Raw genomic sequence first — 25,241 nt, forward strand, 5'->3', positions numbered from 1 at the left:
GAGCCTGGGAAGGTGCCATGTTGGCTGGACTGCAGTGATCATTTTGAATGTACACGCTCTACTCACCCAGATCATGTACAGCAGGTTAGAAAGACAGCTTCACAAGAACAAGCAATACTACCAAGAGGCCATCACATTTGTGACGTTTTCAACCAGGCGAGGCATTTTAGCCGCCAGTACTCTGCACTCTGGGTTATATTTATTATTAACATTGTGTGGGATTAACTGTAGTATGAAAAGTTCTGCTAACAATAAAGGCTGGACTGGCTGAAGTTATCCCACATGACAGGGGACCACTAAAGAGCGATCAACAGGCTTATCTGGGAGATCAGTTTTATCTGATTACCTGAATCAGAGAAAAAGCTCTCAACAGCCTGACAGGTAACAGGATGTAGGAGCGATGTTGGCACTTTCCGGTGCCTATAGATTGGTGTGACCTAGGGCTATTGAAATCTTGTGAAGGGTTAGGGACTGGGGAACCGTGTTCTCTGCTGTTGATAAATTCCAGGACGCAGAGTGCTGCTCTGTAATTACTGCTGCATGTGGGGGCTTGGGAGCAGGGTCATATGTACTTGTTCCACATTCCAGGAGCAGTTGGTGCAGAGTTAAGGACCAGGAACAGGTGCAATATCTTAAGTGTTCATGTAAAAGCCCACGTTCAAAGATCCACAGTGAGGCTAGGCAGCAGAATCAGTCAGTATATTGGAGTAGATTGTTCTGGTTGTTTGTGTGAGGTTACCGAACCATAGTGCAGTAAGAGGTGGTGAGGATGTTTGCTGGTGCCAATACTGGGGAGAAGATGCACGGTTCTCCTATTGTCATTGTTGTATTAGATGCTCACAGTCCTGATGGGATATCTTGGATACAGTGCAGTAGGGTACCAGTGACATCCTCTTTGAACAGGGTTGCAGATAGAGGACGTTACTATGTGGGTTTATGGGTGGGTAGGAACATGGAACTCCTTCCAGCTGTCGCCATGTACTTGTGGCGCTGTGTCCTGATAATGTTTCCGTGAGCCAGGTCGGGTCCTCCAATCCTGGGTTTCTGAGCATGCATTTTCCACAAGTCCATTGAAGCTCTCCTATTATGGTTGGGGCACCAACATCAAAAGTGATCCCTGTCCAATGATCTTCGAGCAAAGGGACATTTACTGTGATAGTCACATGTTGCAGTTCTCTTACATTACTACTCATGAGTTACGGGGGCCTGACTGATCTCCGTTACATCACTGTTTATCTTACTACACATCTGAGAAGATAGGCTAGCTTTACATGTTTCACATGTTATACAAGTTACTACATTTAAAAGGCAACAAATAAGCACTAATGAGAATTCCAATGATATTTTGTATGTTGTGCTCTATCACATACAAAGTTTAAGTTTTTACCTCTGGAGGAGCAGTTCTTCCTCCTATCACCATGCCCATTGGCTACCTTAGGGGCGGAGGGGAAGACAGGGTTTGGTGTTTCTCATTTGTACTGTACTGTTTTTTCGCTCACTAGTTCTTTGAGTTGTGCACTTTATGTATTATTTTTCAGTAATCCAGTCAGAGGAAAGAGACAGAGTAAAGCATCTAACACAGATGTATTTTTCACTGAACACCGTTAGCTTTAGACCGATGATACGCTCCATACTTGTGAAGCCAGGAATAAAACAATGTCTTAACTATAATGATGGCTGGCATAACCCAAACCATTAACATAGTCTTCCTAAATGTGGAAGGGGTCGATCACCCCATCAAGAAAAGTTAAATCTTTGTCTACAAAAAGGGGATGTAATTATTCTACAAGAGACCACACTTGACGCTAAACAAGCCTTAAACATTTGGAACTCTCAGTTCTAGGATTTGGCATGCTCAGCAACTATGGGTAAGAAAAACAGAGTTCTTACCTTATTCACCCAAAAATCCGCTTTATTTTCAAGTCTCTCTGATACACAAGGGAGGTGGATTATCGCAATATTGTCGAAAGACAACAATGAATTATTTGTGGTTAACATATATGCACCCACTAAACATGACCCACTATTTTGGGAGGATCGTTATACACAACTTGAAAAATTACCAGTCTCAGCCACGATCATGCTAGCCGGTGACTTCAACCGACCTCTAGACCCCCAATTAGACAAGAACTTTCATTTTTCATTTCACCTAAATAAATCCCACAAGGCGCTCAAAAAAATGTGCACAAAATTTAATCTGGTTGTTGCTTGGAGAATCCAGAACTCTACGGAAAGGGACTACACATTCTACTCTTCCCCCCATAACTCATACTCACACATAGACAACATTGTGAAATCGGGTAACGCCTTGTGCAAAATCGATCAAACCACAATAAAGTCAAGAGTAATATCGGACCATTCCTGCATCACCCCCCAACACCTAACAAAAACCAACCCCTCTGGTGGTTCAACTATGAGATTCTATCCTTCCAAAGCAATACACAGATTATTGAAGAGTCAATCGAAAACTTCCTAGCTGAAAATAAAGAAAATGAATCATCTGACCTTATACAGTGGGAAGCCCTATAGGCATCGATAAGGGGGGGGGGGGGGGAGGGGGGGTCATTCATAAAATAAGAGCCAAAATAAACAAAGAAGCCAACTCAAAACTCACAAATTTAGAAAAAATAATTTTTGAATTGGAAAGACTACATACCACTAATAAAGATAACAATATACTCATCAAAATTTTTAATAAAAAATACTAGTATAAGAAAATTCTTTGGAATCGTGCGGGCATCTGGGTTAACAAACAGAAGAGCATTAAACTATGCGAGTCAGACAAAGCTGATAAAACCCTAGCCTCATACCTAAAATTCAAACTTCAAAAGCATGCCATTAATGCAATGAAAGACAAGACAAGATTACCACCAACCCTGACAAAATAGGTGACATTTTTAAAGACTTTCACCAGAAAATATACGAAGAGAATAGTAAGGTTAACCACTCAAACTGCAAAAAGTATATGGATAGTGCCAAGCTTTCCCTCATTGACAGAGGAAGAAAAGCTTTCCATCAATGGTCCGATTACCAAAAATGAGGTCAAAAACCTTAAAATTGGTAAAGCGCCAGGCCCCGACAGTTTCAATGCCAAGTTCTTCAAGACGTTCTCCACTTCCCTAACAGCTCCACTCTTGAGACTATACACACACGTTACATAAACCGGCCAGATTACAGGTACTCCAGCTGAAGTCATTATAATGGTGTTACCTAAAGAAGGAAAAGACCCTCTTCTACTGTACAATTACAGACCAATCTCACTGATAAGCCTTGACTGTAAGATCTATGCATCAATCCTCTCTGGATCAATAAAACAACATATCTCTAAACTCATTTATCCCTCACAGGGAGGCTTTTTAAAACACAGATTATCTAGTGATAATACGAGACTACTGAGTCATGCTATAGAGAAAGCTAAAATAGAAAAAATCTCCCACAGTAGCTATCACAATAGACGCAGAAAAAGCATTTGATAAAGTCGACTAGAGACTTGCGCGCGGTCCTTGAGGGATTCACCTTAGGCTACAACCTTATTCGGATGATTATGGCCCTATACCAAAAACCCTGCGCTAGGGTCAGAGCTGAAGGTATTATTTCTGCTTCATACAATCTTAAACAAGGCACCAGGCAAGGCTGCCCCCTTTTACCACCTCTTTTCCTCCTGGCGCTAGAACCCTTCCTCCAACATCTAAGAAGGAACCAGGACATCACAGGTATCACATTTGGCGGCATCACAATCAAACTAGCCGCATACACTCATGTAATTCTGATCATTACCAAAAATGACCTCTCCCCAATACTGGCTCTAATGTCATCAATACAGCATTTCTCCGAGGTCTCTGGGTATTTCCTAATTAAAGATAAATTGGAAGTTAAACTTCTTAATCAACAAGGTAACAAAGACATACTAGGGACGTCCGGATTGGCTTGGCAACAGGGATGCATTAGTACCTAGGGCTAGAGCTCACCAACAAACTAATCACCACCCTATATACCAATGAAAAAACACTACTTAATAAAATCAATTCACTACTTGTTGGTCCCCCAATTTTCTATCCTGGTGGGGCAAAGCTAAAACCTTAAAAATGATGATCACACCGTTAGTTAACTATCTTATTAGTATGTTTCCCATGACACTTTCTGAAGACTTCTTAAATAAAATAGATAGGTCTTTCAATCATTTCCTATGGCAAGGGAAGCAACCTAGAATCTTACTGAGAAAACTCACAATAGCCAAAGACAAAGGAGGCCTTGGCCTACCTATCTTCTGGAATTATCAAACAGCCTACCTCTGTAAGCAAGGGGCTAACTGGTTTATCAATAATCCAGCGTATGAACCTCCATGGGTGGCAGTGGAAAAGTCTCTCATTAAAAGATATACCTAGGGGGGCGTGGCCAAGCAGTCCAACATGGCAGACGCGCTTTAGACGAGCTCCAGAGGCATGCTCTAAAATCCTTCTCTTATCCTCTGCCATCAGACCATATTTTCCCCTAGGCTCCCCTGTACCGTGCCTCTTTGCACCTGCCGCCTGGTGGATGTGCTTAACGGTGGACTCGCAGCCGGAGCGGCAGCCTAGTGATGCCATGGGCCGGCCCGGGGCTTGAGGTTCGGGCCCTGGCTGCGTCACATCCCGGCTCCTCTGACGCGCTGCGGCCGGACTGCCCCTGGGACCCGCCGACGGGCGCGCGCAGAATTCTTGGGAGAGACCAGAGCGGAGACTGTCCTGCATCCGCCCTGGGGACCATGGGGTGAGGACACCGGACCTATGCGCGCTGTGTTGCGGGGTCCGGATAGCGTGGAGATCAATTCCGGAAGCCCGTGTTCGGTGGTTCCCCGCTGCCGGTTCTACACGTCGCCTGCCTGTTTGGTGGTTTCGGTGATGGCGGAGGCCACTACCTACCTCTCCTCTGACTGTTGGCGGCCCATGAGGCGGAGCCGAAGAATACCACGTTGGGCCGTGGCCGCGCCCAGCCGTAACTGGATAACATTGCGGCCGGTGGGATTGGTAACCGATGGAGCTGGGCCCGGCTGCTTGGACGTGAGGGGCCTTCACCGTGTCACATGGCTTCTCGTGGCTGCTGAGGATCCCTACTGAGGTCAGTGTGTGCCCCCACCCTGCTGCACCTACGCCCTGAGGGTCCCTGGATGCTTTCCTGGTGTGCCGCGCCCTGCCTGGACTTTCTGACTTCACCTGCTGCAGGGCCCCCTTGGGTCCTTTGTGAGCCTACCTTTGTGCCCCTTGCTGCTGGCGGGGCGTGATGTGATGCAGCGGTGAAGACGGCGGGTTGGCGCAGGGCTGCTCACATGGCCCGATCCTTATGTGGGGTCCCCCCGTGTTCACGACAAACTGAGGCCGCGAGGGCTCTATAGGGCCTAGACTCCCCCAATTACCCCGTGTAGCGGAGGACGTCAAGGAGCAGACATACTAACCCCTGCGCTCAGCGCGCACCTGGTCTCCTTTCAGCAACAACCCTGCAAGGGAACCGCCCCACCATACATCGAATCGGGCTTGGAAGAGAGTAGTTGCCAGAGTGAACCAGGGATCACTACCTCTTTGTCACACTCCAGGTGAAACACTCTCACATATGGAACACGCAGCGCGGCAGAGGTACACCTAGGCGGAGGCGCCCATTAGGGGGGTGAAGAGGCGCCTGCGCACAGAAGCGGCCGGGCTAGGTCCTGGTGCGGTTTGTGTGTAGGTGGTCTCCGCGACACCCTTCCTGCCTGCCCTTTAGGTGAATGCCATCTGGATTGACTGCTCACTGCAGGGCGTCCTCCCCTCCTCTCGCCCTTCAGGTGCTGCTGCCGCCACAACCGTCACCTTGGGAGTGACCGCACTGCCTACTGCCTTTTACAGAACTTCGCTGGCGCTGTGAGGGCCTACCTGCTGTCACTAACCATGACTCGAGACAAATTGCAGAACACTAAATAAAGCACACTAGACCGCTATGCCGCCTCAGGGGCACAAATGGCGGATTTAGCGAGTCAGAATTCTACTGGTCCGGATAACGCTGCACTGATGGTGGTAATAAGGCAATCACGAGACGCGCTGGAGGCCAAGATCGGGGCAGTCGGGTTGGATGTGATGCTGATCCGCCAGGATCTCCGCAAGGCGGTGGACAGGATAACGGAAGCCGAAACCCGGATATCAACCACAGAAGACACAGTTGCATCCCTCCACAAGAAGGTATCCTCTCTAGAATCCATTACCAAAGGCCTCGAGATCAGGGCGGAGGACGCCTATGGCAGGGCCCGGAGGAACAATCTTCGCTTTGTGGGCTTTCCGGAGGGCTGCGAAGATAACAATGTGGAACAATTCCTCACCGAGTAGATGGTAAGTTGAATCCCTCAGTCGTCTCTATGTGTTTCATCGTTGAACGCGCAGACCGCGCATTGATGCAAAAACTTCCACCAGGGGCCAGGCCTTGGCCTATCATAGCTAGTTTCTTAAATTTTCACGACCGCAAAGCGATCCTCACACAGGTCAGATTGGCGGGCTAGCTTCAATATGACTCCCACCGTATTCTAATCTTTCCAGACTGTACAAGACTGGTGCAGTAACATCAGCAATCGTTCACGGCTGCTAAAGCCCGACTGAGAGATCTCAAACTCCAATATGCATTACTCTTCCTGGCCCGGCTGAGAGTCATCTTTGAATCACGTATGCTCTTCTTTGATACCCCTGAGGAGGTGTTTGCCTGGATGGATGAAAGACGGAGACTCAAGCCGCACACCCCACCACGCTTTGCCTCGGAGTCGTCCTCTGTGGAGGCCGCGCAGCAGCTCCCCAAAGGGAAACTAAATCGTAGATCACGCTCGAGGCGCCACTCCAAATCTCAAGGTGCTTCCAGCTTCCAGGTGGATGGAGGTCCACAAGACTCGTCGCCGTCGCATTGTGGAGACTGTGTGGACCAGACTGGCTGGTAAACCCCAGCTCACTTCCCTTATTTTATGTACTTCCTCAGATTGTCCAAAACTGGTGCTGGGGCCTGGGAACTGAGACTTGAATGTTCATAATGCTGATGTCACAACGCATGGGCCTACGTGAGGCCTTCCCCGATCACTCTTTTCTCAGTATTTGAGAACGTTGTACTTGTTTGGGGACTATTCTATGGGCAACCTTTGGTGTGGGGCTGTGCCCTGCCCCCGTTGGGGCAGTGGTATGACTCCCACCGCGACAGATGCTTCTACTGTTTGGAGGTATTGGGTGGGGGAGGGGTTAGGGTTTTTGAATTGTTTGATGCTATGTTTTACTGCCACTAGCTCACCCGTCATATGTGCTCATGGGATTGCCACTGTCACTCACGTTGCTGCTTTCCTATATAGATGTCACCACCATCTATGCCACAAGACTTAGCGGGGGTTGAGAGTAGAGTACTTAGTTGGAATGTAAACGGCTTACTCGATAAGATTAAACGGGGGGCTGTGCTGTGCCAGGCGAAGCGCCTCAGTGCAGGTGTCCTCTTCCTGCAAGAGACCCAGTTAGCGGGCACCAAGACACCTTATTTGGGAAGGTTTGGTTCGCACACACCTACCATGCTGGTTTTACTAGAGGTTCCAGAGGGGTTGCAATCCTCATACACCGCAGAGTCCCTTTCGTTCATAGCCGAACATGGTCAGACCCACAGGGTAGATATATTGTGCTATATGGGACACTGTATGGGGAACCCATTGTTCTAGGCAGTGTCTACGCTCCCCCTCTCATGATCCCTAGTCGAGAAACTGAAAATGCTCTGGACTGACCTCCCATCGGGATTGACTTTAGTTGGAGGGATTGGAACGATGTTATGTCCCCATCGGAGGATAGGTGGCGCGCTACAGCTCGAGTTGCAGAGACCCGAACTCTAAATTATCTCCCCTGGTTCAGGGCCTGGGGTGGGTTGACTCGTGCAGGCCCATACATTCCAACGCGCGTGCGTACACCTATTTCTCTGGAGCCCACGAATCCTTCTCTCGTCTAGATTACGTGTTCCTCTTGGAGGCACACACTCATAGGTTGACCGCGGCTAAAATTCTTCCCCGGGGTCTGTCTGACCATTCACAGGTGACTATTCTCTTGTCTCTAGATCCCAGGCGCTCCCCATTTCGGAGGCGCTTGTTGTCGTGGCTGCTGCAGGACGATAATTATAAGAACCATATCCACAAATCTTTATCGGATTATTTCTCGCTCAACACAGGCACGGTAGAATCTCCAATCATCCAGTGGGAAGCAATGAAGCCCACTCTCAGGGGAGCAGATATTGCCTTTTGTACCACGCAACACCGACAGCGACGCAAAGTTATTACAAATTGAGGCCCAGTTACTTGATCGGGAGCGCGCGAGTAGAGACACAGTGGGACAGGTAGAGCATAGGTAGTTACTAAAAGTCCAACAAACGTACGCCAGAGAACTCCTCAATGAAGCCCGGCTCTATTGGCTCGCCACCCATAGTCGGATATACCAATGGGGGAATATCTCTAGTGCCCTGCTGCATTGCCTGTGTCAGCAGACACTGCGCCCCCAGACGCTCCCGAGTTTACAAGGCCCGATGGGATTGCTCCTATGGACCCGTCTGCCATTGCGGACTGCTTTGCCTCGTATTTTGCAGATCTATATGCTCCCCATGAAGTACTACCCGCTGCCCTTGTACAGAAATTTATCGCTGATTTTCCTTTCCGGGCACTGTCGGATACAACACTAGATACACTGGACGCTCCCCTGTTGGGGAACGAACTGCTGACCGCGCTGCTTGACATGCGGGCGGGAAAGGCACCAGGTCCGAATGGTTACCCCTGTGAGTTTTTGCAAAACTATCACCCGTAATTACTAAAACCCTACATTGTGGCACTGGAGGCGTCATTGGAGAGTGGCAATCTCCCCCCGGATTGGCGGCATGCAGAGATTGTTGTATTTTTGAAGCCGGGTCGTCCGCCAGAACAATACTCGTCATATCGCCCGATTTCACTACTCAATGTGGAAGCCAAGCTTCTAGCCAAGGTGATTGCAAACCGTCTAGTCCCGTATATTAAGGAGCTGGTCCACCCAATCAGGCCAGTTTTATGCCGAACCGTGCTACGCGGAACAATATCAGACGTGCTCATAATGCTATCGCCGCAGTTGACAAGCTTGGCACCCCTGCCACACTTTTTCTGGCGGACATGAACAAGGCATTTGATTCCCTCAGCTAGACGTATCTCTTTGTCTTGCCTGAACACCTAAATATCGGCCCCGCTTACTAAGCCTTATTCGCCTGTTGTACACGAACATAACCACCTCAGTCCGAGGGGCCGACTTGGTTTCCAGAAGCTTCCTTATCGGGTGAGGACGCGCCAGGGCTGCCCGCTCTCCCCTTACCTTTTCGCCCTTGCTAGGGAGCCGCTAGCGGCTTGGGTTCGTATAGACACGCAGATTTGAATGGACACCGATCATCTCCGACGGCATAGCGCTCTATACGGGTGATGTTTTATTCTTCCTCACAGACCTCGACCGGACTGGGCCGCACCTTCTTTGCATTATGCAGATCTTTGGCATAACTCCCGGCCTCTATATGAATCAGGGTAAATCATTTATGTGGCCGCTGCGGTGCGGAGATCGGCTAGGCGACTGGACGCGTGAGGTAGTGGTGGTCCCAGACGGCTTCAAGTATCTGGGAGTATATCTCTCAACATCTCAGGCGTTGGCGTGGACCAAGAACCTTGTCCCCTTATAGACGCAGATGAGCGACCAGACGCGAGTGTGGTGCCACCTGCCCCTCTCTCTCTTTGGTAGGTCCACTATCTTTAAAATGATTTCCCTACCTCGTCTCCTTTTTCAATTACAAAACCATCCCTATCCAATAAAACCAACATGGTTTCGCCAATTCAATGCTATTCTAGCCTGCTTTCTTTGGGGGGATGGCACGTCACGAGTAACCCTGAGGACCTGCTTCCAGTCTACTTACTCCAGTGGGGTGGCCACTCCAGACGTTCAGGCGTATTACATGGCCTCACAACTGCTCATCCTCAACGACTAGTGGTATGGTGATCGTGGGGACCCGGCATATGCTGAGGAACGCTGGCTGCTAGGAGACACCACCCTCCACATGGCTCTCTATTCGGTGGCACTGCTTCGTGAGCTACCACCCGCTACAGTCATAATCTTCAAGATTTGGAAGTCGGCGCTCCGCTTGATGGGTTGGTGGGGGAGACAAACTAGGGAAACTCCATTGTGGAACAACGGACAATTACCACAGCTAGCGCAACTGTCCGGCTTTCGGGCTGGGAGGCCATGTGGATTGACACAGTGGGGGCAGTTGTACACGGATGCACTCTCAAGTCTTTTCTGGATATACAAACGGAATATGATATGCCACGCAAGCAGTTCTACCGCTATCTCTAGTTCCGACACGCCTTTACCCCATACATATCTCACCTAACAGAGATCCCTGAATTTAACCCCATCGAGGCCAAAGTTTTTATGGGCAACTTGGGGCACCACAAGTTAAATAAAATATATCGTACACTTATCAACAATACCCCTACCACACTGCATAAAACTAGAGAGGCATGGCAGCAGGACTTAGGCCCCTTAAAGGAAGACGACTGGGTTGAGGCTCTGGAATCTCCACGCAGTGCAGCGATCACGGCCTGTCTGCGTCTTATCCAGTTTAAATACCTACACAGAGCCTACTATACCAGGCATAGACTGTGGCATGCTGGGCTCATCGCGTCCCCACATTTCCTGCGTTGTGGATCTATGGAGGGTACTTTCCTACACACTGTGTGGTGCTGCCCGACACTGTCAAGGTTCTGGAAGGGAGTGTTTACATGCCTGTCCGAGGTTCTGGGGTGGGACATTGCATCCTCACAGAGGTGGACCATGCTGCATGTTACGGAAGATATAGGAGGCAATAGGTATAAGCGTCACCTCCTATTTCTTGGTCTCACGCTGGTAAAGAGAGATATAGCCCGGGTCTGGAAAAATGTATCCCCACCGTCGCTTGGGTCATGGAAGAGGGGTCTAGACTTTTGTATGGGCCTGTAACTCCCGGTCTTTAAGGCGAGGGGATGCCCTCGTAAACACTACAAAATGTGGAAACGATGGGCCGATTACAGGGGACTATATCTGGAGCCTCCTCCCCCGTCAGACGCTTAAGAACTGTTGCTATGACACTAGTAGACTGGCATTTCTTTAGTGCTTTTATTCGCTGCAACTATGGGTTGCAAAAACTTTCCCCATACTCAAGACTGTTTTACTTGTTGAACGGAGGCAAAGTGGCACAGTTGTTTCTTCTTTCTTCTATTTTGTTCTTACCTTCCTTCAGAATATATTTTACCTGCAATCAATCCTCTAATGTTGCTGAAAATTTTGACTCTCGTATATGTCATCCTGATTTTGTACCTTGGGTGCCCTGCAAGGCCCGCGTACTGTATTGGTTGTCAACATTAAAATTATGTTATGATAAAGGATATACCTCTTGCAGCTCTCTCAACTTTGCATTCATCCCACCTCCCGCACTCTAGGCATATCATACAAAATACAAAGAATGCTCTCCTTCGCCTAGACACTCAACCTAGCTTTCATATGGAATAATCCTAAACTCAAAATTGATGGTCATCCAATCTTTTGGCTGGAGTGGGCGGATAAGGGTATCAAGCTAATCATGGACATTTATGAAGGGACCTCCGCCCGCTACCGTTCTCGGCACTGCAAACTTGATTCAATTTAAACAATCTAGACTTCTACAATTTCCTAAAACTGAAAGTACAGATTACGGAAAAATCCATCCCTTCCTCCATTATTGGGTTGTCTAGCCAAAGCTGGCCATATGGTCTCTGGAATATACAAGCTCCTTCTACTAGTCAAGACAAGAATCTTTCCCAAAACCAAATAAAAGGGAATCGGCACTAAACACAAGTAACATTGATACAGACTGGGAAAACATAAATAAAATCCCTTTGTCAAATAAAATCTCACCAGTCCTCTCTTGGACAGATGATATGATTATCAATAGAGCATATTGGACACCTTCTATGCTCTTCAAGGTCGGTCTTTCCCAAAATCCCAACTGCTGGAATTGTAAACGACACGAAGGCAATCTATCTCACATGCTATTCTATTGTCCTATTCTCCAAATCTACTGGAACAAATTTTCGACTGTATTAAATGCACTTTCAACATTGTCCCCACCAAAGAATTCTCATACATAATTCTAGGCCCCCTAGATCCTCAGCTAAAGAATGATAATGATTGTCAACTACTAGACCTAATGCTTACCCTGCCTGCAAGCTGATATTAAACAACTGGAAAAACTTCAATAAAATATAATTCTGAATATGGCAAGAATAGATCACTTTCCTGAGAGGAGCTAACAATGTCGCATTACAGCTCTACCCATCTCTTCCCCCTCATAGACAGATATGGGCCTCACTGGATGCCACCTCCTTCATATACAAACCCCCTTGAACACAGTAGACGGGGATCGTCGCCCAGATCCTCCCCAAGTTTCCCTCTCGCATTAGGGAACTTAGTCAATGAGTCAAATCTGACATACACACCTGCACTTCACCTAGTCCTCCTTTCTCACTGATTGTTAAACGTTTTATTGACTCCTGTACAAGGTAAACAGATGTCTCTAGATCCCGATCCCCTCCAAGCTGATACCACGGGATATATGTATGTTCTCTGGTGTAATCAACATCTTTATATTATTAACAACACATTTTCAGATGACCCATCTCTATATTCACACTGTATTGAATCAGATGTATATGTATACTGAGGTCTCAACAACTTACAGCCTGCACAATGCTATATATGCATGTGAACAATAGGGGAACACAATGGGATACTTGAGCCATTGATGTAAGATATGCACAGTATTTCCCGTCCCCTCTTCACTGTATTCCCCACCTCCCGGTACATTGTATTGCACCATCTGTATATTTATTTCTTTTACCGCTGTACAATTATTTGTGTATGCTTATGTTTTCAGAAAATTCTATAAAAATACTTGAAATCAAAAATGCACCATTTTGTGTACTTTATTTAAAAGCTTTTTGTGGGAGGTCTCCCAAACCTCTCCTTGTGTGTCTTTGAAGCGTATGCACTTTGGAACAGTGTTGTTGGTGATATCTACTTACAAAATAATACATCAAGTGCTTCTGAATCCTAAAAATATTCTTAAAGGAAGACCCCTTTGATCCTCTTTAAAGTTGCATTCAAAGCCTATTCACCTTGGAACAATGAATAGGTCTACTGGTGCTTAAAGAACGCATCATATCAGTCACACCTTAAATATTACTTGGGAGAAATCTTTCATTCAAATGTATGTTTTGCTGTAAGTTTTCGATGAGTGCCTAGATTTGTTACGTTTTTAATGTTACTTTACTTCAATGTATATGTATCCTAGGTACATTTTCCAAGAGCAATGCTATTCTCAGTCAAATGCTAGTAGTGATTTATAATGTAGGGACAAGCATTACCTTTTTACTTATTTAGAGGCTACATAAAAAGAAGTTTTATAAATAAAGTTTTGGTCAGCAGAGACTTGGACCTGTAAGTTCAGCTGCATGGTGGAAGGTAAAAAAAACAAAATAAGGTTTAATACATAAAAGGAATGGTGTAGATAGTTGTTTATTCAGCACACCAAGCATCATTTGTTCAGCAATGTTGTCACATCCCATTTTGCACAATACACATAGTCGAACATAAATAGTTGAAACTAAGCAAAGTGGAGGCACATTAATCATTTGTTTTGTTTGTTGCAGGGAGAGACCATGTGGATGGAAAGTGGCAGATAGCCGCTATCTGCAGGAGGGACACCTCAAACTATTTTCAAGATTAATACAACTTGCCCTGATGTGCTCACTGGAGACTAGTAGACAGAACTGACAGTCAAAATATACATGTTTCCCTGTCCACATTTTCACTTCTCTTACTCTATGTGGATGAAAATTCTGAAACCATGTAGTTGGCAACTGCACAATTTATGCTAGACTGTTCTTGCCACTTACCCAGATTGTCGCAATGCGTGCTCCACGAGGAAGGCTCTTGCTGGCAACGTATGGACATTGCAAGGTTGTTGTATCCCGAGGCGTAGGGTTAGGAGCAGGAGCCAAGGCTAATAAGCACCAGAGCACCAAACAAGAGGAACAACCCGTTGTCTACAGTTCTCTGCCCTGCGCAAGTCTAATGTCACGGTGGAGTAACGCTCCATGGGGGATAGGAGCTTAGCTAGCGGGAGAGGCCGAAAAGCTAATCACTCTGCTGAGTGCGGCCCGGATACAGACAGTGAAGTGTCTTCACTACTGGGGGATCCAGAGCTTAGCGTTTCATAAGCGGCTGATAGTGGCAGCAGCAGCACTGGTGGGAGGCGCAGAAAGTCTGCTTATGGACCTCTGGACGGATGCTCACCAGAGGAGGAGGAGGAGGAGGAGGAGGAGGAGGATCGCACAGTAAATCCAAACAAAGTAACTGCTGTGGAGTGCAGCAATCTGCAACAAAGTAGTGAAGCTGCTACTACATCTATTTCTGGTCTTGGATATGTAAGGAGGGAAGATGAGGTCATGGCGTGCATCACAATGGTTCAGACCATAGCGAAGGGGGCAGAAGTAAGTCACTGCAACAACTACCCGAGCACAGACACTGTGAGCGATTCGGTGGGTGATACCAACCTTAAGCAGAAGGAACCTCTTTTGGTTATAAATGACAATACCTCTATCATTGACTTAGTAGATAAGGACGGCTCCATGCTCGTGGTCTCTGATGTCGATGTAATTAGCCAAACTGGTGAGCAAGGTAGTGTGGTTGAGACCTGTGCTTCTAATATGCACACAAATGAACTGACAAATATGATAAATCCTCATTCTAGCCGAGTTCACACCCAAGCTTCAACCTCTTTTAAGCAACATAGGATGGGTAAACCTGGAAAAGCAGAGTATAAGAAGAAGAGAGGGTTAGAATCTTGGTGTTTGAAGCCATCAGCACCTGGCGGATCATCTGACATACAGCCACCTAACGGGCAGGGCGAGTCCACGGCAGGGACCATTATTATCAATAAAATGGTATGAATGGCACCAATAGTGATGTTAAAGGAAAAGCTCAGGTAAAAAACAACTCCCCCTCGTGTCTCACGCCAATATCTCATCTCAGTATGGGCATGCCCACCAATTCATCTCATGTTCCTTCTGCTCTTAAAGGAAAGAGCAATCAGCAGCAGAAAGACGTTGCAAAGGGAGAAAAGTTGAAAGTGACTGCGTGATTGAGAAAACTCATGAACCCTCCCAGTCCAAAATACACCAGCTTATGCAGAAGCACAGGGTGGAAACGCAAACACGTTATGTAGAGGCAGAAATAGATCATGCCAAGACGAATAAAGCTATTCAGCCAATCGCACAAGATGTTGGAATATTTTCAGAACGCATTAAGGAGCTTGAATAGAGAAACACAGAGAATGAGGAGGCAGTTTTTCAGATACAAAAGAACTTCGATAGACACACAAAGAATGTAAATGAAAAAAACAGAAAAGGTTGTAGATTTAGAAAATCAACAGCAAAGGCTTAAAAAATGTGTTACTTACCTGTAACTCTTGTTCTCCAGTATTGATATCTTTCATAGATTCACATGCTTGAATTATCCCTGTCGTCGAGGTGGGTATCCTACGGTATATTCTAAAGCAGTGTAAGCATGTCCACATAATTTATAAAGAACCAAACTGCAGCCAATAAGGCGATAGCACCCTGTGGTACACTCCAAGCAGTAACATCTTTTCCTCGGATTTTCAAGCACTAATGGGAATAGTCACCACTTGCCAAGAAGAAGAGCCTCCAAGGGGAGGACGGTGGGTCACATGTGAATCTATGAAAGATACCAATACTGTAGAACGAGAGTTACAGGTAAGTAACAATTTGTTTACTCCAGTATTGAAACATCTTTCATTGATTCACATGCTTAAATCAGACTAGCTAGCAGTTACATACATGTTTAACCAAATTATGGTATGTAACAAATAGCGGATGGTGGGTACAAACGTACACATTTTATGATACCAGGCTCAGTGGAGAAGATGCCAAAGTACCAATTGCCCCATCACTGTATCACTGCGCTGCACCAAATCCAGGCTAGGTGAAAGTATGCCTGTTCTTCCAAGTTGCAGCATGGCATATCCTTTCGATAGGCACTCCAACAAACAGGGCTGCTGTTGTATAAACTACCCTTGTAGAGTGTGCCTTAGTGCTTTGTCTCAAAGGCCTACCAGCATCAGAATGGCAGAATTGAATAGCTGTTGAGATCCATCTTGCTATGCTTTGGAAACCATATTTCCCTTTTATGATTTCCATATGCCATGAATATCTGGTCTGTAGTTCGTAGATGCTTTGTATGATGTAAGTAGAAATTCAAGCATCTTTTTACATCTAAGGTACGCAAAGTTCCTCTACAGGTGTCAGTGGATTCAGGAAAAAAGTCTTAAGCACAGCAGGTTCGTTGGGATGGAAATCTGTTGGAAATTTAGGTATAAACTTGGGATTCGTTTGGAGAAACACAGTAGAATTTTTAAATTGTAAGAAAGGCTCCTTTATTGTGAATACCTGGAGCTCACTTACTCTTCTTGCGGAAGTGAGAACTAAAAGCAAAGCCACCTTCCATGTCAGGAACTTGAGTTCTTCCCTGTGAATAGGTACGAAAGGGCTCTTCATTGGTTGTGACAGTACTGTGTTAAGTTGCCATGTTGGTGGAGGTGACTTTATTAGAGGAAATACTTTGAATAAACCTTTAAAAAATGGTGTGATTAGTCTGTTAGACCACAGAGAAGGAGATCCCTTTAATGCACTTTAATTGATGAATGCACGAGGCCTGATCTGACCAGAGAGAGAAGATGTAGCAAAACCTGCTCTGGAGGCGATGAGAGAGTGAACGTAAGTAGAATTTCAAGCATCTTTTTACATCTAAGGAATGCAAAGTTCTCTCTGCATGCGTCAGTGGATTCGGGAAAAAATTCTTAAGTACAACTGGTTAGTTGAGATGGAAATTTGGGATTAGTTTGGAGAATCACAGTATAATTTCTGAATTGTAAGAAAGACTCCTTTATTGTGAATACCTGGAGTGCATTTATTCTTCTTGCGTAAGTGAGAACTAAAAGCAAAGCCACCTTCCATGTAAGGAACTTGGTTGTTGAGAAAATGCATACTGGTTATATTGTCCATGCGTATCAACACCGATGAACCCTGTATCCTCGGCAAGAAAGCTTGGAGGGCAAGTGAGATCACTCTGAGCTCCAGGAAATTGATATGCATTTTTGACTGTGCCGGACTCCAATTGCCACTTATGCAGGCAATAGATGCAGTTTCTACTCTCCCTAATTCAAGGAATAACAGCAATATAGTTGTTTTCCTCAAAAAGAATAAACCGGCAGACGATGTTGATCCTTTTGCCCTATTTCTTTTATAAATGCTGATGCCAAAATCTATGCCAAAACCCTAGCTGTCAGAATTGCTAGGGTTATTAGACATCTTGTTTCGCCTGAACTGCACGGGTTTATTCCACGACGTGATACCACTATTTATATTTGCAGTGCTGTATCCATTTTTGATGCAGCCAGAATCCTCAATAAGAATGTTTGAATGACTATGCTTGACAATGAAAAAACCTGCAATCGTGTGTCATGGAAATACTTATGGCAGTAATGAGGCCAATGGGTTTTGGAAGCCGGCTGTTCAGCAGGGTGCAGGCATTGCATATACAACCTAGGGCAGGAGTAGTGGTAATAGGAAGATAATCTGAGAGCCTTTCTATTGCTATATATATCACACCTGCTATTTGCCATCTACCTCAACCCATACCTGCAATCTATCTAGTCCCATTGGCTAAACACACCCATCTCCCTGTAAACAATGCATGCAGACATGCAGACTTAAGGGTTGTTGGAATACTTAGATATTCATATGTGTACTGAGGTTAATAAAAATAAACTTTAATAGACAATTGTTCATGGCAGCTTTGGAAAAGGGCTGCTTTCCAATAGCAATGTTGGGATGCTGTACCATCATTAAGATGACCATTTTACTAAAATTCCTATGGTTAGCTAGATCCATTCCACTGTATGTTCTCAACAGATATTTCAGGCGCTTAGACTCTGTGATTAGTAGTTTTATCTGGGGCTATTGGAAGGTGAAAATATCTCTGCATGTTATTAAATTCCATGCCCAGAGACATGGGCTTGGACTCTTGCATCTCCAAATGTATTGCAGGTCCACTATGGCACAAAGGATCTCTGTCTTATGCACCAATAGTGGTGATACATTTGCTATATTTCAGATTCTGCTACGTCAGAATATAGAAACATTTTGTATAGCTAAGAAATATCCAAACTACTTCAAAAGAGTGAGATTTAAGATCCAGACTAGCATAATAAATATATGGCATGTCAATCAACGGTTAGTCTATACTCTATGTAAATCCGCATTGTCTACATATATTTCAAGACAGTACCTTACAATCATGGGCCAAACTCGGGTTGATCACATTTGGGTGTTTATTTTTGTGATGACATTTGTTGCTCCTTTGCCAAGCTGCAAAATGGTTACTACTTATCTAAATATGATTTTTATAAAAAATATTTACAGGTGCAACACTTTTTTCTTAAGAATCAGGGTAACATTAGCATCAATAAAACAGTCCACTCAGACTGACTATATAATAAGAGTGCCAATCCAAAATCCAGGAGTTTTATGATATTTAAAACTGGGTTATGTAACTTTGAAATATGCTTGACCCAGACTGCAACAATTCCAGATACTTAACAGGCTATACAACATGCCACAGAAATGGTGTAAACTGAGGTATCAGGGAAATTCTAGATGTTGTTGATATAACATGGACGATGCCGATGAAGTTCATATAATCCAACCACTGCCTCCGAGCATGGACATCAATGGAATGCTCAATAAGGAGGAGCTCAAATGAATTTTACGTACCAACAGTCTCCATACTTGACTGAATCGTATGGAGGTCTGGACTAACCTAGTTTAAACAAGAGCTGTGTCTCCTTTTTCTCAGTAAATTCTGTATGGTTAAATTGTGTTTCCCTGAACTGACTGCTAAGCCAGTCACCTCTTTGCCTACCTACTTGTTGCGTACCCTTAACTTCAAGGTAGAGACACCTACAATGTGGCAACTACGACCATCAACATACTGGTCGTAAACTTACTAACCCAATGTTCAATATATTTTGTATGCTTCAAACGCAAATTTGGCAATCACCTATGTTATGCCAAACTCTTGCTCTACCCAAGCGTCACCAGTTCTTATATATTTTTTGGATCATTTGGGTGTATGTCATTGTTACAGTTATTCTAGGATGCATAAATTGCCACATTGTACGCACTCAGATTATGTCTGCTGGTTGAAACTCATTAATTGCATATATTTTACTCCAACGTAACTGTAATGACGCGCACCATTTCTATTTTTCCTCCGTGACCTGATTAACTACCTTCTGTCATTCCCTTACTTCCCGCACCCCCCACCAACCGGATCTCGCAATCAGCACGACACCTATCATGGTGCCTACTGGTTTCCATTACTTGGGCACCTGCCGCTCTAGTGTTCACCCCTTGCACGCATGCGCACTCGTGATAGGTGCTTCTGTATTTATTTCGGGCACCGACACACGTACACAGCGTTCCTGCACTCCTGAATCCACAGCATTGATTCTATCATCACGAACCCCAGGAGCTCTGAGGTAGGTTCACTCTTAGGAAAACCACTGACCACTCTGGCTGCTACATCACGTACCCGCATCTCTCTGAGTGCTTTACTTTCTGGATTCTCCAACCATCTGCTCGAGTCTGAGCTATGCCAGCAGAACACTACCGGTGAGACATTGTTTTCCCTTGCCTCCGACCCTGCTTCACCCAAGACACCTTGGGTAAGCATCATCTGGGAGACCATGGTCTTCCTTTATTTACCTTACGTCCCCTTTATATGCGATTCGTCACACTTCTTGCTTTATTTCAGCAACTCAACCGCCCCATTGCGGACTGTGTTCCTGTGACTCTGCGGGCAGGACATTGTTCCTTCACCCCCTACCTCGCGGTCCTCAGCTTGGACCAGCAGTAAGTTTGCTGTCTCCCGCGGGCTACCTCGCTCATCGCACTCGAACCAGTTTACTTCACTGGCATAGCTGTGGCTTTCACGATTCATGCGTCACCTTCTTTTTTTTTTAGAGTTTTATATAGCGCGAACTTGTCCCGAATCCAATCAGGAATCAGAGCGCTTTACATAGCACCAGTTACGTTACATGAGGACACACATTCATTTTTGTTAGGCACCAGGAGATTAAGTGATTTGCCTAGAATCACAGGATGTTCAGCGTCTTTACCGAGACTCGAACCCAGTTCCCCAGGTCTGAGGTTGAGCGCCCTAGCCGTTAGGCCAACATGGGGGTCATGGGGGACCTTCACCCCCGACCATGGTTACATATTCGCATCCCACAACCCTCGTCAAGCATGACCACACCATGCCTGCACATGACTACAGTTCCACTTCAGTGTGTTTCACAAGAGATTAGCCAGAATTGTATGTGGTTCACTGTAATGCCACACACCACCCCCATTACCTCCACCCCCCCCACATGACCCCCATCTAGTCATGCATTCTGAGACAATGCAAGACCTACCATTCCCCCTTTAACTTCTTTTTCCTTTTCTTCCCCTTTTCCTTCCAACCCCCCTTTCTTTCACCCTCCTTTCTCTCCCCTTTTCTCTCCCCCCTGGCTTTATTTATATACTAATGAATCTATTTATTTTTATTGGCATTTCAGAGTTATGGCCAGTAGATAGTTATAGTTAAGACCTATTTTCCATAGGAAATCCGCAACATTCTATTGAGAATATCTTTGGCGCCAGTAGACGAATCCTCGCGAAAGTTTCCAAACTTTTGGCCAGCTCCGCTCCGCTCCTACCCTGAAAGTTTCGTGGTGATCTGTCAAGCGGGGGCCGAGAAAAAAGGGGGGTCCCAAAACGCGTTTTCCCCATGCAATTTCCCATAGGATCTGTCGCTGAACGGAATGACACCAAATTTGGCAAAGAGGTAGCATATATGGTGTGAATCTGTTCAGTAGTTCCTGAGAAAATGAAGGTAAAAAAGTTAGTGATATCTATGGCCGGGGAGGATCCGCGGACCGTACCCGCACCGTAAGCGCACCCTCCCCGAAACGAGCGCGCACCCTCCCGATCACACGCTCAATGCTAATTGGCTGTCGAGTGTCTCTCTACATTCGAAACCAGGAACTGTTGGCAGCCATTTTCTGCCTCGGTAGAAGCGAGGCTGAAGAAGCAAGGGGAATAAGTGTGTAAAACATATAAAGGGGGCAGAGTGGAAATACTCTGACCCTCTAGAGGTGCTTAGGGGGTCCCAGAAGGACACCCTGGGGTCCCCCTTTTTTAAAAAAAAAAAAACGGCAAAATGCGCGCACAGTGCGTGCATCCTATCGCGTTGGATGCACGGATTCTCTCGCGGTGGGTGCGCGGATCCACGGCAACGTTTTTTTAAAAACGACAAGAAATCATTGGTTGAATAACAAATTTCTACACTGAAAGGTAGGGGTTATATTTTTGTTTTTTAAAGGTATGATTGTTATTTGTTAACAAAAACAGATTGTAAGGAACATTATATATGATGAGCTGATATGTAGAAAAGTCAAGCACACTTCCTGTCTTGTGTAGGAACATTGTGTGCTGAACTTGTGACCTGTGAGCTCAGTGCAGTGTTCCATGACCTGTTTTTATGGTAACAGGCAGAAGGCAGATTGGGGGAAGGGTTGAAATGTATTTCAGTTGGAAAGGGTTGAAATGTTTAACCAATAGAAATGTGTTTGCTTTTGAGTTTATGTGCGAAGGATTGTGATTTGATGTTTACATGTATATGTGTGGAAAATGAAAGGGAAACTTTTTCATTCTTTGCTTTTGCTGAGAGGTGCACAGTGCAGAGATTCTGTAAAAGAAAATATGGTGAGTGATTGATATACTCCTTAATCTACAAAAGAACTTGAAAGATGAGTTATTTAATTGTGAGGGGATGTATGTAGACTATTTTGATTTTAATAAGACTAATGTATTTTTCCTGCTAAAGTGTAGGGAGTACTTTTTTTCTCTACAATGTGTGTGCATGTAGAAACCATTCTGTGATAAGCATTTGTGGTTTTCATGTGTTTGTACACAGATAACTGTGCAGTTTTTATATTTTGGTAGAATTAGAAACCAGTCATTGTTTATGAATTTGTGAAATTAGTTATGTTATGTTTCTATACTAAAATGTAGTACTACTTCTAGATGAAGAAATGTGTTTTGATATAGTGCAAGGGATAGTGTTGTTTGTCTAGAATCACACAGTGAGTCTGTGTGCATTTGGGAACCACTGTGAGAGAAGCATTTGGTAACATCGTGTATTTGCTGACAGATAACTGTTTTAACTTGTCATGTTGTGAAGTTTTAGTAGCATTAGAAGACAGTTATGGCTTATGATTTGATTAAATGAGTCAGGCTTTGACAGAAAAGAGCAGTCCTGAAATATGTAGATTGTGTGCAGTTCCCTTACCAGTTGCACTGTAGTGAATGAGTTTTGGTAAACTCCTAGGGATAGTGGTGCATGTCTAGAATCACAGTGTGAGTTAGTGTGTATTTGGGATCAGTGTGAGAGAAGCATTTGGTGATATCATGTATTTGCTTACAGATAACTGTTTTAAAACCTGTAATGTTGTGAAGTTTTAGTAGCATTAGAATCCAGTCTTTGCTTATGCGTTGATTAAATGAGTCATGCTTTGACACCGATGTGCTATACTTAAATATGTAGATTGTGTTCAGTACCATTAACTCTTCCAGACTAGTGAATGAGTTTTGGTAAACTCCTAGGATAGTGTTGATTGTCTAAAATCACACTGTGAGTCTGTGTGCATTTGGGTAAGGATTGTGAGAGAAGCATTTGGTAACATCGTGTATTTGCTGACAGATAACTGTTTTAAAACCAGTCAGGTTGTCAAGTTGTAGTAGCATTAGAAGACAGTTATGGCTTATGCTTTCATTAAATGAGTCAGGCATTGACAGTAAATTGCAGTCGTGAAATATGTAGATTGTGTGCAGTTCCCTTACCACTTGCACTGTAGTGAATGAGTTTTGGTAAACTCATAGGGATAGTGGTGCTGGTCTAGAATTACACTGTGAGTTAGTGTGTATTTGGGATCAGTGTGAGAGAAACATTTGGTGACATCATGTATTTTCTGACAGATAACTTTTAAAATCTGTCATGTTGTGAAGTTTTAGTAGCATTAGAATCCAGTCTTTGCTTATATGTTGATTAAATGAGTCATGCTTTGACACTGATGTGCTGTACTTAAATATGTAGATTGTGTGCAGTCCCCTTACCCCTTCCACAGTAGTGAATGAGTTTTGGTAAAGTCCTAGGATAGTGTTGATTGTCTAAAATCACACTGTGAGTCTGTGTGCATTTGGGCAAGGATTGTGAGAGAATCATTTGGTAACATCATGTATTTGCTGACAGATAACTGTTTTAAAATCTGTCATGTTGTCAAGTTTTAGTAGCATTAGAAGCCAGTCTTTGCTTATGCGTTGATTAAATTAGTCAGGCATTGACATTAAAGTGTAGTCGTGAAATATGTAGATTGTGTGCAGTTCCTTTACCACTTCCACTGTAGTGAATGAGTTTTGGTAAACCCCTAGGGATAGTGTTGTTTGTCTAGAATCACACTGTGAGTCTGTGTGCATTTGGGAACCACTGTGAGAGAAGTGTTTGGTAACATTGTGTATTTGCTGACAGATAAGTGTTGTAAAACATGTCATGTTGTCAAGTTTTAGTAGCATTAGAAGACAGTTATGGCTTATGCTTTCATTATATATATATATATATGTGTTGTGAAGTTTTAGTAGGATTAGAATCCAGTCCTTGCTTATGCGTTGATTAAATGAGTCATGCTTTGACACTGATGTGGTGTACTTAAATATGTAGATTGTGTGCAGTACCATTAACTCTTCCAGAGTAGTGAATGAGTTTTGGTAAACTCCTACGATAGTGTTGCTTGTCTAAAATCACACTGTGAGTCTGTGTGCATTTGGGTAAGGATTGTGAGAGAAGCATTTGGTAACATTGTGTATTTGCTGACATATACCTGTTTTAAAACCGGTCATGTTGTTAAGTTTTAGTAGCATTAGAAGCCAGTCTTTGCTTATGCTTTGATTATATGAGTCAGGCTTTGACATAAAATTGCAGTCCTGAAATATGAAGATTGTGTGCAGTTCGCTTACCACTTCCACAGTAGTGAATGATTTTTGGTAAACTCCTAGGTATAGTGGTTGTTGTCTAGAATTACACTGTGAGTCTGTGTGCATTTGAGAACCACTGTGAGAGAAGCATTTGGTAACATCGTGTATTTGCTGACAGATAACTAATTTAAAACCTATCATGTTGTCAAGTTTTAGTAGCATTAGAAGGTAGTCTTTGCTTATGCATTGATAAAATGAGTCCGGGTTTGACACTAAGGTGCAGTGCCATGTACTATTCTGTTCACTGTGGCAGAACTAAACATTTATAAGTTTTACCTAAGCACTGTCCTAGAAGTAGTCTGATTATTTAGTCAGTTTCTAAGTACCAAATAGACTGCTTCAAATGTCTATTCAGTATGCATTTAGTGTTCTAACATACTATACACGTGTCTTTTTCACCTTCAATTCCCTAGTCAGTATCCATACACTTCCAGGAAACATCCTGTCACTTCCTTTGCAGTCCTCTAGAGACCCATTTCACAGCATGTACTAATCCATTCACTGTGCCAAAACCCAAACACTTATAAATTCACCATGACACTCTCTTTCCAGTACTCTAATGATTCAGTCACTGCCTAAGTATTCATGCACTGAGCCAGGTCTTAGCACATGGACTTCTTCAAACCCCTATCCACTATGCATGCAGTCCTCTAAGCACCTACACACTTGTCTTTCACACCTTCAATTCCCCAGTCAGTATCCGTTCACTTCCAGCAAACACCCTGTCACTCCATTTGCACTCCTCTAGTGACCCATTCAGCATCATGTACTAATCCATTCACTGTGCCAAACCCTAACAAATTCACCCAGGCACTCTCCTTGCAGTACTCTGATCATTCAGTCAGTACCCAAGTACTCATCCAGTGACCCAGGCCTTAGTATATGGACTGCTTCAAACCCTTATCCACTATGCATGCAGTCCTCTAACCACCTACACAATTGTCTT

At 44.5% G+C, this 25,241-nt stretch overlaps 1 long non-coding RNA gene across 1 annotated transcript in view; it reads left to right on the top strand.

The window, feature by feature from the left end:
- Positions 1-16,744, top strand: part of LOC146857773 (uncharacterized) — a 55,159-nt gene extending 38,415 nt beyond the window's left edge. The window contains exon 3 of the long non-coding RNA XR_014979950.1: positions 13,730-16,744. This is a non-coding gene — a long non-coding RNA (uncharacterized LOC146857773). The remainder of the gene's footprint in view (positions 1-13,729) is intronic.
- Positions 16,745-25,241: the final 8,497 nt, after the last annotated feature.

This window comes from Triturus cristatus, chromosome 3_2, assembly GCF_964204655.1.
Source record: "Triturus cristatus chromosome 3_2, aTriCri1.1, whole genome shotgun sequence".
In the NCBI taxonomy this organism is placed as follows: Eukaryota; Metazoa; Chordata; class Amphibia; order Caudata; family Salamandridae; genus Triturus; species Triturus cristatus.